We start from the raw sequence: 14,055 nt of genomic DNA, 5'->3' as shown, positions 1-14,055 counted from the left end.
AATCACATGGATGGAGTACTGGTAGGCTACAGTCCATGGGGTCGCAAAAAGTCAGACAGAACTGAGTGTCTTCACTTTCTTTCTTCCTTCTTTCTTTCTTTCATCCTGTCTTTCATTCTTTCTTTCTTTCTTTCTTTACACCTAAGTAGAGCTAAATTTATTTAGCGGTTCACTAATTCCCCTCTTCTCTGGTCCATGAGATTGGAAGCAAGATTTATGTAGGAGGAGATTGAATTTACTATAAGTATCATTTGCTTGTGTGGTTTGTCTCTCCTTCTACATTTTAAATACATAAAGGATAAAACTTTTCCTTTGGATATTAAATTCAGTTGCTTTTATACTTTTTCTACTACTCAAAATTAATTTAAAAATTTGAAGCTATCCCAGGTCAGTTGTTAGAAGACTGTTTACTTTTTAAAGGCATTTTAGTACTGCTATTTGTTTGCTTATATATTATCTATAATAGATGTAGGTTCATATATTTTTGAAAACAGCAGTTCCTGTGAGAGAGAATTGCTGAAACAGTGTAAGGCAACTTTCAACGGGATTAAACTGCTCCAACATGTATCCTGTCAGCATATATGGATGCTTGCCCTTCTGCCAGTGGCAAAGCAAAATTAAAAATGACTAAGAATGCTGAGTTATTCTTTCAACATTAGAAATTAGGCAAGAGTTAAAGTTTTAAATACTTTCTTGTTTATTAAGGCATCTCTGAAAGTCCCAAGACAGGATTACCTCCTGTACAGAAGATTTTGGAATACTTAGGCTTCCCTTGTCTTGAATTGGCACGTTACTATTTGCTGAACAGAAATTCTCAATGATGACTTTTTTTTTTTAAAGCACGAAGTGAAAAGAAAGTTTTAGACAGAGGGGCTTGATCTTCTGGTTTGGTAAAGAAAGTCAAAAAGATTAAATGGCTAGTATTCAGGAATATTGTCGGCTAAATGGAATCCTTTATAATTTATCCAGTCATTAATTTCTGAAATCTTTTATATAGCGATTTAACTGAAAACTATACCATAGTGGTTGAGAGAATGAGCTTGAGATTGAACAGTCTATATTTAAATCCCAGCTCTACATTATACTAGCTCTGTGAAGCTGGGTCTCAGATTTTTATCTGTAAACTGACATCTATAATGGTAAGTCTTTCATAGTATTGTGTTAAAGTTTAAATGAGGTAATATATAATGCCTGGTACATAGTGAACTTTGAATAAATGTCAGTATGGTCATGACAGTGTTGATTACATTTAACTAGGCCCTACTAATGAAAGCAGCTTTTACTTCTTTCTTTCCTTAGTGCCTATAATAATCTAAAATAAATGCTTGTTGATTTTCTCTTTTATATTTGTTCTAAGCTCAGTTCATTTGTCAAAAGCAATAATGGAAATAAAAGATTGAAGTCCTGTAAACCAATATAAGTGAAATTTTTGCCTTGTTGACGGAAGGCAGGCCTAAGGAATGGATTATAAATTACTTAATGCAAAGATGCCATGTATTATGACTGTCCATGTGGAAAAAATACAGTATAACGGGATTAAATTTTTGTTTAATATGTAATATAAATTTTATTTCACCTAAAAAAATAATAAATGCTAATTTCAACTCCCAGGGATGTTTCTCAATGTTTAAATGATGTATTACCAGATGCCAGTTTCTTTAAGACACCCATTAAAAATAGGCTCTTGAACAAGTAAGTTGAGAGTGCTGACAACTCTTAAATTATTGACATTTGGGTACCAGGTAGTTCAATAAAATTATAAATTTTCAAAATGAAGGTCAAGATCATTTTGAAGTAAAGCAGCCTGGAGAAATAGTAATTCAAAAACACTTGGAGGAGTGATGGTTATCGTTTAACAAAAAAAAAATTTGCCATAATATTCCTTAAAATCATAAACAACTTAGTGTATTTGGTATCTGGGATAATTCAACATATTTTGGTCAAATGCAGTGTATCAACCAGTTTGCTCGGCACTGGTGATAGAAATATGATCCCTTGTTCCTAGCAGTGTAGGGTCCAAATGGAGAAAGATTTACCTAAGACAACCTAAATCTGTGTTTATACCATTTATGTAAATGTTCACAGTGCCCTTCTGTGGAAACATAAAGGAAAAAACCCACCTCAGCCTGGAGGAGAACCAGAAAAGTTTCTCTGATGAGGTACTGTATAAGCAGATTGTTGAAGAAATTCTAGATATCTCGGAAAATAAGAGTTTGCCAACAAATGCTTCTTGATATCCCAGGGAAGTAGTATGAGGTAGCTGGGTGTCCAGGGTGAAGCCATGAAGTTACTAAGGACAGAGTTCAGGAGCAGACGGAGCAGATCACAGAGGGATTGTATTTGCCATCTACTTACAAGGAGCTTGGATTTTACATCCTATACATGGTGGGATTAAAGGGTTTTAAGCTGGAGAGTGGTGTGGTGAGATTTTACTTTCAGGTTGATAATGTTGGCAGTAGTGTTGGGAATGGATTCCATTCATAAACAGCTTTACAGAGGTGTTTTTGTTTTGTTTTTTTTAATCAAGTGGTATATAGAGAACTGATAGGGTTCATTCACTCTGAATTTCAAGTAAATCACTCAAGTATGAAGAAACTGCTTTAAATACTTGAACAGGAAAGTACTTGTAATCACTTATATCTTGTGGAATTTATACATTTGAGGTTTTTCATTCAGAGTAGCATTGTTGAAAGATCAAATAAATGCAAAGAGTTTTAGGAAACAGATTTTAGGTCAAGATTTTACACTTAATCAAGTATGTGTGCTCTAATTACCATATTTATTTATGTTTTTTAAGTTGTTTGGTAGAAACTAATGGAGTAATTGTAAATTTTTTCTTGTAGTTCAAAAAATAATATTTCCCTACCAAATGCTTTGAATTACGAAGATATATTTTTGAATGGGAAAGGATTATCCACTCAAAATCCAGCTAGTTTCTCTAGCTACCTGGAAAAAAAATACATTTTGACTATTCGTTTGGTAAACTGTTTGAACTCTTAGTCCAAAAATTGATTAAATAGGCGGTCTTAGTCTGCCTAGGCTGCTATAACAAAGGACTACAGACTAGGTGCTTTAAATAATAAAAATTTATTTTCTCACAGTTTTAGAATGTGGGAAGTCCAGGAACAATGTGCCAGCATTAAGTTTTCTGGTGACGTCTCTCTTCCTGTTCACCTTCTGGAGTTGTACCCATACGGCCTTTCCTCCTTACGTGTGTGAGGTATGTGTTGTGCAAAGAGATCTTTCTTCTCTTCCTCTTCTCCTAAGGTCACCAATCCTAACAGATATTCCCTATCCTCATGATTTCATTTAATCTAAATTACTCCCCAAAGGCTCTATCTTCAAATATAGTCACAGAGAACATTCAGTTCAGTTCAGTTACTCAGTCATGTCCAAGTCTTTATGACCCCATGAACTGCAGCATACCAGGCTTCCCTGTACATCACCAACTCCTGGAGTTTGGTCAAACTCATGACCATGGTGATGCCATCCAATCATCTCATCCTCATCCCTTCTTCTGTCTTCAGTCTTTCCCAGCATCAGGATCTTTTCCAATGAATCAGTTTTTCACATCAGGTGACCAAAGTATTGGAGTTTCAGCTTCAGCATCAGTCCTTCCAATGAATATTCAGGACTGATTTCCTCTAAGATTGACTGGTTTGATCTTCTTGCAGTCCAAGGGACTCTCAAGAGTCTTCTTCAACACCACAGTTCAAAAGCATCAATTCTTCGGCACTCAGCTCTCTTTATGGTCCAACTCTCACATCCATACATGACTACTGGAAAAACCATAGCTTTGACTAGACAGACCTTTGTTGGCGAAGTAATGTCTCTGCTTTTTAATATGCTGTCTAGATTAGTCATAACTTTTCTTCTAAGGAGTAAGCATCTTTTAATTTCATGGCCGCAATCAACATCCACAGTGATTTTTGGAGCCCCCCCCCCCCAAATTAAAGTCTGTCACTGTTTCCACTGTTTCCCCATCTATGAGCCATGAAATGATGGGACTGGATGCCATGATCTTAGTTTTTTGAATGTTGAGTTTTAAGCCAGTTTTTTCACTCTCTTCTTTGAACTTTCATCAAGAGGCTCTTTAATTCCTCTTCACTTTCTGCCATAAGGGTGGTATCATCTGCATATCTAAGGTTATTGATATTTCTCCTGGCAATCTTGATCCCAGCTTGTGCTTCATCCAGCCTGCCATTTCACATGATGTACTCTTCATGTAAGATAAATAAGCAGGGTGACAATATACAGCCTTGCTGCTGCTGCTGCTGCTGCTGCTGCTGCTGCTAAGTCGCTTCAGTCGTGTCCGATTCTTAGCGATCCCATGGACTGCAGCCTACCAGGATCCTCTGTCCATGGGATTTTCCAGGCAAGAGTACTGGAGTGGGGCGCCATTGCCTTCTCCATACAGCCTTGACGTACTCTTTTCCCAATTTGGAACTAATCTCTTGTTCCATGTCCAGTTCTAACTATTGTTCCTTGAGCTGCATAAAGATTTCTCAGGAGCAGGTAAAGTGGTCTGGTATTCCCATCTCTTGAAGAATTTTCCACAGTTTGTTGTGATCCACACAGTCAAAGGCTTTGGTGTAGTCAGTAAAGCAGAAGTAGATATTTTCCTGGAATTCTCTTGCTTTTTCTATGATCCAACGCATGTTGGCAATTTGATCTCTGGTTCCTCTGCCTTTTCTAAATCCAGCTTAAACATCTGGAAGTTCATGGTTCAAGTACTACTGAAGCCTGGCTTGGAGAATTTTGAGCATTACTTTGCTAGTGTGTGAGATGAGCGCAATTGTGTGGTAGTTTGAACATTCTTTGGCATTACCCTTCTTTGGGATTGGAATGAAAACTGACCTTTTCCAGTCCTGTGGCCACTGCTGAGTTTCAAAATATGAATTTTGAGGGGTATATAATTCAATGCATAGCAGAGGCTAAGTAGGCCTTTTTCCATAAAAGTAAATATAAATTTAAGTATACGTTCTAGGTCGCTTAAGTCATGTCCAACTCTTTGTGACCCTGTGGACTGTAGCTCACCAGGCTCCTCTGTCCATGGGAGATTCTCCAGGCAAGATTAGTGGAGTGGGTTACCATACCCTCATGCAGAGGATCTTCCCAACCCAAGGACTGAACCTGTGTCTTCTGAGGCTCCTGCATTGCAGGCAAATCCTTTACCACTGAGCCACTGGGAAAGCCCCAAATTTAAGTATACACAATTTAATTTTGATGTTTTAGGATCCCTAAGTCTAGGTTTTTAAGGTCCCTAAAGCTTTCTGGGCAACAAAGTGGAGACAGGAAAGAAATTGTCCTAACAAACAAACGAGAAAAGAACGTGCTAATAGCTGTGGCATTTTAGAAAAATTGCATGCCAGATAATCCTTCATTAGCTCTAAGAAGGTTTATTTTCAGAGCACTTATTGCTGCATGTTCTTTTATCTCCAGTGCCTGGCATTGTAATCCTGTAGCAGAGAGTCAAAAGTTATCAATACAGGACTCTTGCAGTACCTTCATCAATGGCAGGTAAAACTCACAGTCTAAAAGTGTTTTTATCTTTAGCTTTTCTTTTATTTGAATTTGGAACAATTAAAGTGAAGATTGCTGAGAATTTCAGTTATATTGAACTCAGGACATTTTCTGTATGTGTGTGTATTTGAATAAGATTTTAAAACCAATCAACATGCCATAATCATACACATTTTTTTAAGTTTTGTTGATTTACAATGCTTGCTAATTTCTACTATACAGAAAAGTGATTCAGTTATACATATATATACATTTTTAAAAAATATTCTTTTCCATTATGGTTTATCATAGATACTGAGTCTAGCTGTTTATGCTATATAGTCAGTCAGTTCAGTCACAGTTGTGTCTGACTCTTGGCAACCCCATGGACTGCAGCACATGAGGCTTCCCCATCCATCACCAACTCCCACAGCTTACTCAAACTCATGTCCACCGAGTCAGTGATGCCATCCAACTGTCTCATCCTCATCCCTTCTCCTGCCTTCAGTCTTTCCCAGCATCAAGGTCTATTCCAATGAGTCAATTCTTCACATTGGTGGCCAAAGTATTGGAGCTTCAGTTTCAGCATCAGTCCTTCCAGTGAATATTCAGGACTTATTTCCTTTAGGATTGACTGGTTTGATCTCCTTGCAGTCCAAGGGACTCAAGAGTCTTCTCCAACACCACAGTTTAAAAGCATCAGTTCTTCAGCACTCACCTTTCTTTATAGTCCAACTCTCACATCCATACATGACTACTGGGAAAACCATAGCTTTGACTAGGTGGACCTTTGTTGGCAAAGTAAATCACATCTCTGCGTTTTAATATGCTGTCTAGATTGGTCATAGCTTTTCTTCCAAGGAGCAAGGATCTTTTAACTTCATGGCTGCAGTCACCATCTGCAGTAATTTTGGAGCCCAAGAAAATAAAGTCTGTCACTGTTTCCATGGTTTCCCCATCTATTTGCCATGAAGTGATGGGACTGGATGCCATGCTCTTTGTTTTTTGAATGTTGAGTTTTAAGCCATCTTTTTGACTTTCATCAAGAAGCTCTTTAGTTCCTTTTCAATTTCTGCCATTAAGTATGATGTCCTCTGCATATCTGAGATAATTGATATTTCTCCCATCAGTCTTGATTCCAGCTTGTGCTTTATCCAGCCCAGTATTTTGCATGATGTATTTTGCATATAAGTTAAATAAGCAGGGTAACAATATATAGCCTTGACGTACTCCTTAGGACCTTGTTTATCTATTACACATGTAATACCTTACATCTGCTAGTCCCAACCTCTCACTCCATCCCTCCCCTAACTCCCTCCCCCTTGACAACCACAGATCTGTTCTCTATGTCCATGAATCTGTTTCTGTTTCTTAGGTTCATTTGTTTCATATTTTAGAATCCACATAAAGTGATATCATACATAATCATAGACTTTTAGAGTTGAATGAAACTTAGATTATCTGAGTTAGCCCCAAGACCAGGGAACTGAGGCTTTGAGAAATTAAGTAACTTAATTAATGCTAAAAAGCCATTTGGGGACCAATATGGGATTAGGACCAAAGACTTCTGTCTTTCACTCAGAATTCTTTCCACTGAATCAGGATGCTTGCAATCCACATGGCAAGTTTCTGATCATTAATTCAATTGAGACCATAATGACACCAATCCATTGCTGCTAAACTATTTAGAAACTACTTGAACCATGCTAGATCCATTCCAAATCTAAAATTCTGATTATAAAGAGAATGTAAAAAATATACAGGTTAACTTAGCAATTACCAGTCATTTGGTTCATTTTATTGCTGTACTGCACATATTTTCTTTTTTCAAAATAAATTTCCAAGGACAGAAAAACAGGGAACTTTATATATATATATTTTTTTTTTTTTTGAAAATAACAATATACTATTTTTTTAATGTTTAATTTTTTAAAAATTTTATTTTATTTTTAAACTTTACAATATTGTATTAGTTTTGCCAAATATTGAAATGAATCTGCCACAGGTATGCCTGTGTTCCCCATCCTGAACCTTCCTCCCTCCTCCCTCCCCATACCCTCCCTCTGGGTCGTCCCAGTGCACCAGCCCCAAGCATCAAGTATCGTGCATCGAACCTGGACTGGCGACTCGTTTCATACATGATATTATACATGTTTCAATGCCATTCTCCCAAATCTCCCCACCCTCTCCCTCTCCCACAGAGTCCATAAGACTGATCTATACATCAGTGTCTCTTTTGCTGTCTTGTACACAGGGTTATTCTTACCATCTTTCTAAATTCCATATATATGCGTTAGTATACTGTATTGGTGTTTTTCTTTCTGGCTTACTTCACTCTGTATAATAGGTTCCAGTTTCATCTATCTCATTAGAACTGATTCAAATGTATTCTTTTTAATGGCTGAGTAATACTCCATTGTGTATATGTACCACAGCTTTCTTATCCATTCATCTGCTGATGGGCATCTAGGTTGCTTCCATGTCCTGGCTATTATAAACAGTGCTGTGATGAACATTGGGGTACACGTGTCTCTTTCAATTCTGGTTTCTTCAGTGTGTATGCCCAGCAGTGGGATTGCTGGATCATAAGGCAGTTCTATTTCCAGTTTTTTAAGGAATCTCCACACTATTCTCCATAGTGGCTGTACTAGTTTGCATTCCCACCAACAGTGTAAGAGAGTTCCCTTTTCTCCACACCGTCTCCAGCATTTATTGCTAAACTAGAACACTTTCTAACACCATACACAAAAATAAACTCAAAATGGATTAAAGATCTCAACGTAAGACCAGAAACTATAAAACTCCTAGAGGAGAACATAGGCAAAACACTCTCCAACATACATCACAGCAGGATCCTCTATGACCCACCTCCCAGAATATTGGAAATAAAAGCAAAAATAAACAAATGGGACCTAATTAAACTTAAAAGCTTCTGCACAACAAAGGAAACTATTAGCAAGGTGAAAAGGCAGCCTTCAGAATGGGAGAAAATAATAGCAAATGAAGCAACTGACAAGCCAATTTATTCTAAAATTTGAATTTAATTTCTCTCTCTTTTTCTTTTTTTTTGGTCATGTCACATGGCTCATGGGATCTTAATTCCTTGACCAGGGATTGAACCAGGGCCGTCAGCAATGAAGATGCAGAGTCCTAACCACTGAACTGCCAGTTAATAACCTAAATTTTATTTCTGATACTATTCTTTTGACTATTCATCTTAATTTGTTAAACTCAGAGAAGTCATTTTTACCTTTTGATTATATATAGAATGGAATGAATGAATAATTATAGAAATACTGTATTTAGTACTTACATAATATCACTAAGGATTCAACTTTAAATATTTCTCCCAAATTTTATTCTCAGCCTTTCTGTCTGCAATTTTTGCCAAAGTTACCATCATTCCCTCTTGAGTTTCTTATCTACCTTACACAAATAATTCCACATCTGAATCTCTGATTCCATTGTTTCCCCTGAACTTCAGCCTGTATTTATTTCTCCTGCTGTATATTTCTACCTGGATGCCCATCTGGCACTTAAACATCATTTTGGCTGGGATACACTTACCATCTTTCTACTATTAAACTTGTGCCTTCTGCTGAATTCCCTATTTTTGTTTATAGAACAGTCATCTTCTCTTTCACTTGATCTTAAAGCCTCAGAGCTAACTTTGACTTCTGTATCCTTTTCATGCTCTGTAGCCCATCAATTGCTGGTTCTACGGCCATGTGATTGCTGTGTTATTCTTGAATCCAGAGACATGGTACCTGCCTTCTGGTTTCAATTTTATTCCCAATGTTATAGAAAAAGATTATCATTCTTTCTTGCTTGGTAGCCCTAACTTGACCTTCCTGCTCTAGTTTCCTATTCCAGTCCATTCTTTTAAAGATATTTTTAGCTTACTTTTTCTATTACAATGGAGAAAATATAGGGAATACAGAAAGGTAAAAAGAAAACAAAATGCCTGTATTCCCAATACCCAAAGATAATCACTGTTAACATTTTGGTCTATATTCTTCCAATTTTTTTCTATGATGTGTGCATAATGTTTTTAAATATACTACTTCAATTCTAACCTGTATATTACTCCCAAACAACTAGAGTGTTATTCTTGAAGACTAATTTTAATATCAAATGATTTCATTATTTACAGTTAAAAAGCTTAAAATTCTTTGCATGGTATTCAGTCTTGACCTGGACAATCTAGATCCTTTAGACTCTTCCAGCTTTGTTTCCAAAGGATTCTATCCTGAACCTGCAAAACAACCCCTTTAGTTACTTGCCGGTACATGCTGCAAGCTCCAGTTATTTCCTGTTCATAGCATAGCATTCCAAATGCTATTTCTACCATGAAGCCATCAATCACCTGCCCATCCCCAACCTCTACTCCTTAGAGTTAGAAGTTCTCTCTCCCTCTTTTGAACTTCTGTAGTACTTGGAACATGCACTTATTCTAGATAATTATTTTCTGATGAACACATTTCAGGGTTATGTATTTTTAACACATAGCATGATGTCTTTAAACATAGCAGGTATCCAGTAAATGCTGAATGAATAAATGAATGAATGAATAGTTGAACACTGCTTTGGGGTCATTATACCATTTATTAAACTCATAAGAAAACCAAGATTTTGTAGATGTAGAAAAAGCTTAAACAAATAGGACTTAGATTAGAAGGAATTGAGTAACGAGACAGAGTTAAAAACTGAAATGCTCTAAATCCAAGTTTGTTTCTTATCCTCTGGGCTATGAATGAGTTCAGTTCAGTTCAGTCAATCAGTCGTGTCTTGACTCTTTGCAACCCCATGGACTACAGCACATCAGGCTTCCCCATCCATCACCAACTCTCGGAGCTTGTGCAAACTTTTGTCCATCGAGTCAATGATGCCATCCAACCATCTCATCCTTTGTCATCCTGTTCTCCTCCTGCCATCAGTCTTTCCCAGCATCAGGGTCTTTTCCAACAAGTCAGTTCTTTGCATCAGGTGGCCAAAGTATTGGAGTTTCAGCTTCAGCATCAGTCCTTCCAATGAATATTCAGGCCTGATTTCCTTTAGGATTGATTGGTTTGATCTCCTTGCAGTCCAAGGGACTCTCAAGAGTCTTCTCCAACACCACAGTTCAAAAGCATCGATTCTTCGGAACTCAGCTTTCTTTAGAGTCCAACTCTCACATCCCTACATGGCTACTGGAAAAACCATAACCTTTGACTAGATGGACCTTTGTTGGCAAAGTAATATCTATGCTTTTTAATATGCTGTCTAGATTGGTCATAGCTTTTCTTCCAAGGAGCAAGCATCTTTTAATTTCATAGCTGCAGTCACCATCTGCAGTGATTTTGGAGCCCAAGAAAATAAAGTCTGTCACTGTTTCCATGGTTTCCCCATCTACGTGCCATGAAGCGATGGGACTGGATACCATGATCTTCATTTTTTGAATGTTGAGTTTTAAGGCAGCTTTTTCACTTTCATCAGGAGGCTCTTTAGTTCCTCTTTGCTTTCTGCCATAAGGGTGATGTCATCTGTATATCTGAGGTTATTGATATTTCTCCTGGCAGTCTTGATCCCAGCTTGTGCTTCATCCAGCCTGGCATTTTGCATGATGTATTTTGCATATAAGTTAAATAAGCAGGGTGACAATATACAGCCTTGATGTACCCTTTTCCCAATGTGAAATCAGTCCGTTGTTCCATGTCCGGTTCTAACTATTGCTTCTTGACCAGCATTCAGATTTCTCAGGAGGCAGGTAAAGTGGTCTGGTATTCCTATCTCTTGAAGAATTTTCCAGGTTATTGTAACCTACACAGTCAAAGGCTTTGGTGTAGTCAATAAAGCAGAAGTTGATATTTTTCTGTAATTCTCTTGCTTTTTTTGTGATCCAACGGATGTTGGCAATTTGATCTCTGGTTCCTCTGCCTTTTCTAAATCCAGCTTGAACATCTGGAAGTTCACAGTTCACATACTGTTGAACCCTGGCTTGGGAATTTTGGGCATTACTTTACTAGCATGTGAGATGAGTGCAATTGTATGGTAGTTTGAGCATTCTTTGGCATTGCCTTTCTTTGGGATTGGAATGAAAACTGACCTTTTCCAGTCCTGTGGCCACTGCTGAGTTTTCCAAATTTGCTGGTAATATTGTGTGCAGCACTTTCACAGCATCATCTTTTAGGATTTGAAATAGCTCAACTGTTATTCCATCATTTCCTATGAGTTGCCATCACTTGAACATAATCCCATCTTAGATTCAAGAGGGAGGCAGTGGTCTCCTGCTATGGATATGGAAGAAACACAAGCAGATATTCATTTCTTGATTGCCTGGCAGCTGGACATGGACCTGTGTCTTTGATCAGTCAGATACTCCCACCCAGGACTTTGAATCTTGAGAGCTTAGGGCATTACAGAGACAATTCTAGCAGTTGTGGTATTAAGAGTCTAGGAGAACAGTACACTTGAAACTAATACAACATTGTAAATCAACTATATTCCAATAAAAATTTTAAAAAAGAAGAATCTAAGAGAACAGAAACCAGTGGCAATGGCATCAGCAGATGGTTACTATGTCATGATCTTGATTATGCCTTTTTTCTTCTAGGGCTTTCTCTGTTTTTTGAACATCCTGGTTTGTTCTGTGAGATAGGCTGTTCTGATGTGTGTTTTCTAACACCACCAAGGTATTAACTTAATTCTGACACTATCTACCTGAGAGTAGCATCAGATCTCCCAGGATTAGGAAGCAGTCTCACAAGGCTGCCCCTACTACCAACTTCAGTGCTTGTTGTGAGTCTAAGTTGTTACTTGTGCTTTTGACCAACCAGTTGTAGATTGGAGGTTCCTAAAAGCCTTCCTTGATTTTGTGGAGCAGGTTTTGCTAGAGTGGCTCATAGAACTCAGAGAAACAGTTACATTTACCAGTTTATTACAGTACTTAGTCCAATTCTTTGTGACCCCATGGACTGTCTCCCACCAACCTTCTCTGTCCATGGGGATTCTCCAGGCAAGAATACTGGAGTGGGTTGCCATGCCTTCCTTCAGGGGATCTTCCCAACCCAGGCTTTGAATGAAGGTCTCCCATATTGCAGGTGGATTCTTTACTGACTGAGGCACCAGGGAAGCCCAAGAATATTGTAGTGGGTAGCCTATCCCTTCTCCAGGGGGTCTTCCCGACCCACAGATTGAACCAGGGCCTCCTGCATTGCAGGTGGATTGTTTACCAGTCAAACTCCGAGGGAAGTACAATCAATCTTTGGTCACTCCAGTCCTTCCCTTTTCCCTTGAGGTCAGGGATTAGGGCTGAAAATTCCAATTCTATCAGGTTTGGTTCTCCTGGCTATCAGCCCCTTTACTAAGGGGTTTTCTAAGTCACCATTTAACATAAACTCAGATCCCTGGGTCAGGAAGATTCCCCTGGAGAAGAGAATGACAACCCACTCTGGTATTCTTGTCCGGAGAATTCCATGGATAGAGGAGCCTGGTGAGAGCTACAGTCCATGGGATCACAAAGAGTCAGACACAGCTGAGCAGCTAATACACACACACCTAACACACACACACACACACACACACACACAGGCATGGTTGGAAGGGACTTGTCATGGATGACAAAAGATACTCCTTTCACTTTCCTAAGTTACCAAAATATTAAAATATTAACTGATTCTACTTTATCTTATTTTCCTTCATGATATTTCTTAGTACCTGACATAGCAATATTTATGTGTCTCTCTCCACTAGAATGTAAGTTTTATAAGAGTAGGAAAGAGCCTAAAGCTTTGTCAGTTCTGGGCAGATAATAAGCACTTTATAAACATTTTTGGGACGAATGAACATATGAATAAAGAAATCACTAAAAATAATTTGAGAAAACATTAGAGATCTGAGTGTTTTTCTATAAGGAAGCTGAATATTAATCAGATTTGAAAAACCCTGTATTAGAGAGTAAATTATGTATATTATAATCATTACAATTTTTATACCACACATGTTTAAGTTGTGTAAAATGAAGACTTCAAAAGATTGGTTAAATCCATTCGAATAGTTCAGAATTTATGTAAATGTCAACCCACTCCAGTGTTCTTGCCTGGAGAATCCCAGGGACAGGGGAGCCTGGTGGGCTGCCATCTATGGGGTCGCACAGAGTCAGACACGACTGAAGTGACTTAGCAGACACCATTTTTATAGTGGTCTTAATTTTAAGAATGTACTGTTTTCCCCAAAATGAATGCATAATTTAAAGTTGCTCGCCACATATAAAACTATCAGGCAGAACAAAACCTTTTGGTATTAAATTTAAGAAATCTAAAGGAATGATTCCTTTCCCATTTGTCTCACAACCTAAACCTGTTTTTGTTTTTCTTTTTCTTTTTGTAAGAGGGGGAGAAAGTAATATTTTTTAAGAAACCAAAATAATTGATATTTTTACTTTTTAAGCACACATAGTCTTAAATGATGACTATGATTGTTTTCATATAATTTAATGTCAGTTAGAAGTAGTCTACAAGGTATGATGGTAAGTCCCAGATACTTCTGCATTATTTGCTTAAGTAGAAGTTAGAT

The 14,055-nt window shown here is 37.7% G+C and overlaps 1 protein-coding gene across 4 annotated transcripts in view; it reads left to right on the top strand.

Annotated features, from left to right (window-relative positions):
* TAOK3 (TAO kinase 3) overlaps nt 1-14,055 on the top strand; it is a 188,703-nt gene that overhangs the window by 77,332 nt on the left and 97,316 nt on the right. For 2 of the 4 annotated variants that reach the window (XM_027566727.1, XM_027566730.1), the window contains exons 1-2: nt 3,108-3,220; nt 5,443-5,520. The exons of 1 other annotated variant lie outside the window; for it this stretch is intronic. The gene's annotated coding sequence lies outside the window, so the exon portion shown is untranslated. Of the gene's footprint in view, nt 1-3,107; nt 3,221-5,442; nt 5,521-14,055 lie in introns of those variants that run through there. One more of the 4 variants, XM_027566728.1, reaches the window with a different exon arrangement.

This window comes from Bos indicus x Bos taurus, chromosome 17 (genome assembly GCF_003369695.1).
Source record: "Bos indicus x Bos taurus breed Angus x Brahman F1 hybrid chromosome 17, Bos_hybrid_MaternalHap_v2.0, whole genome shotgun sequence".
In the NCBI taxonomy this organism is placed as follows: domain Eukaryota; kingdom Metazoa; phylum Chordata; class Mammalia; order Artiodactyla; family Bovidae; genus Bos; species Bos indicus x Bos taurus.
The sequence above is the reverse complement of the archived record's forward strand: the minus strand, read 5'-3'. Positions and strand labels throughout refer to the sequence as shown.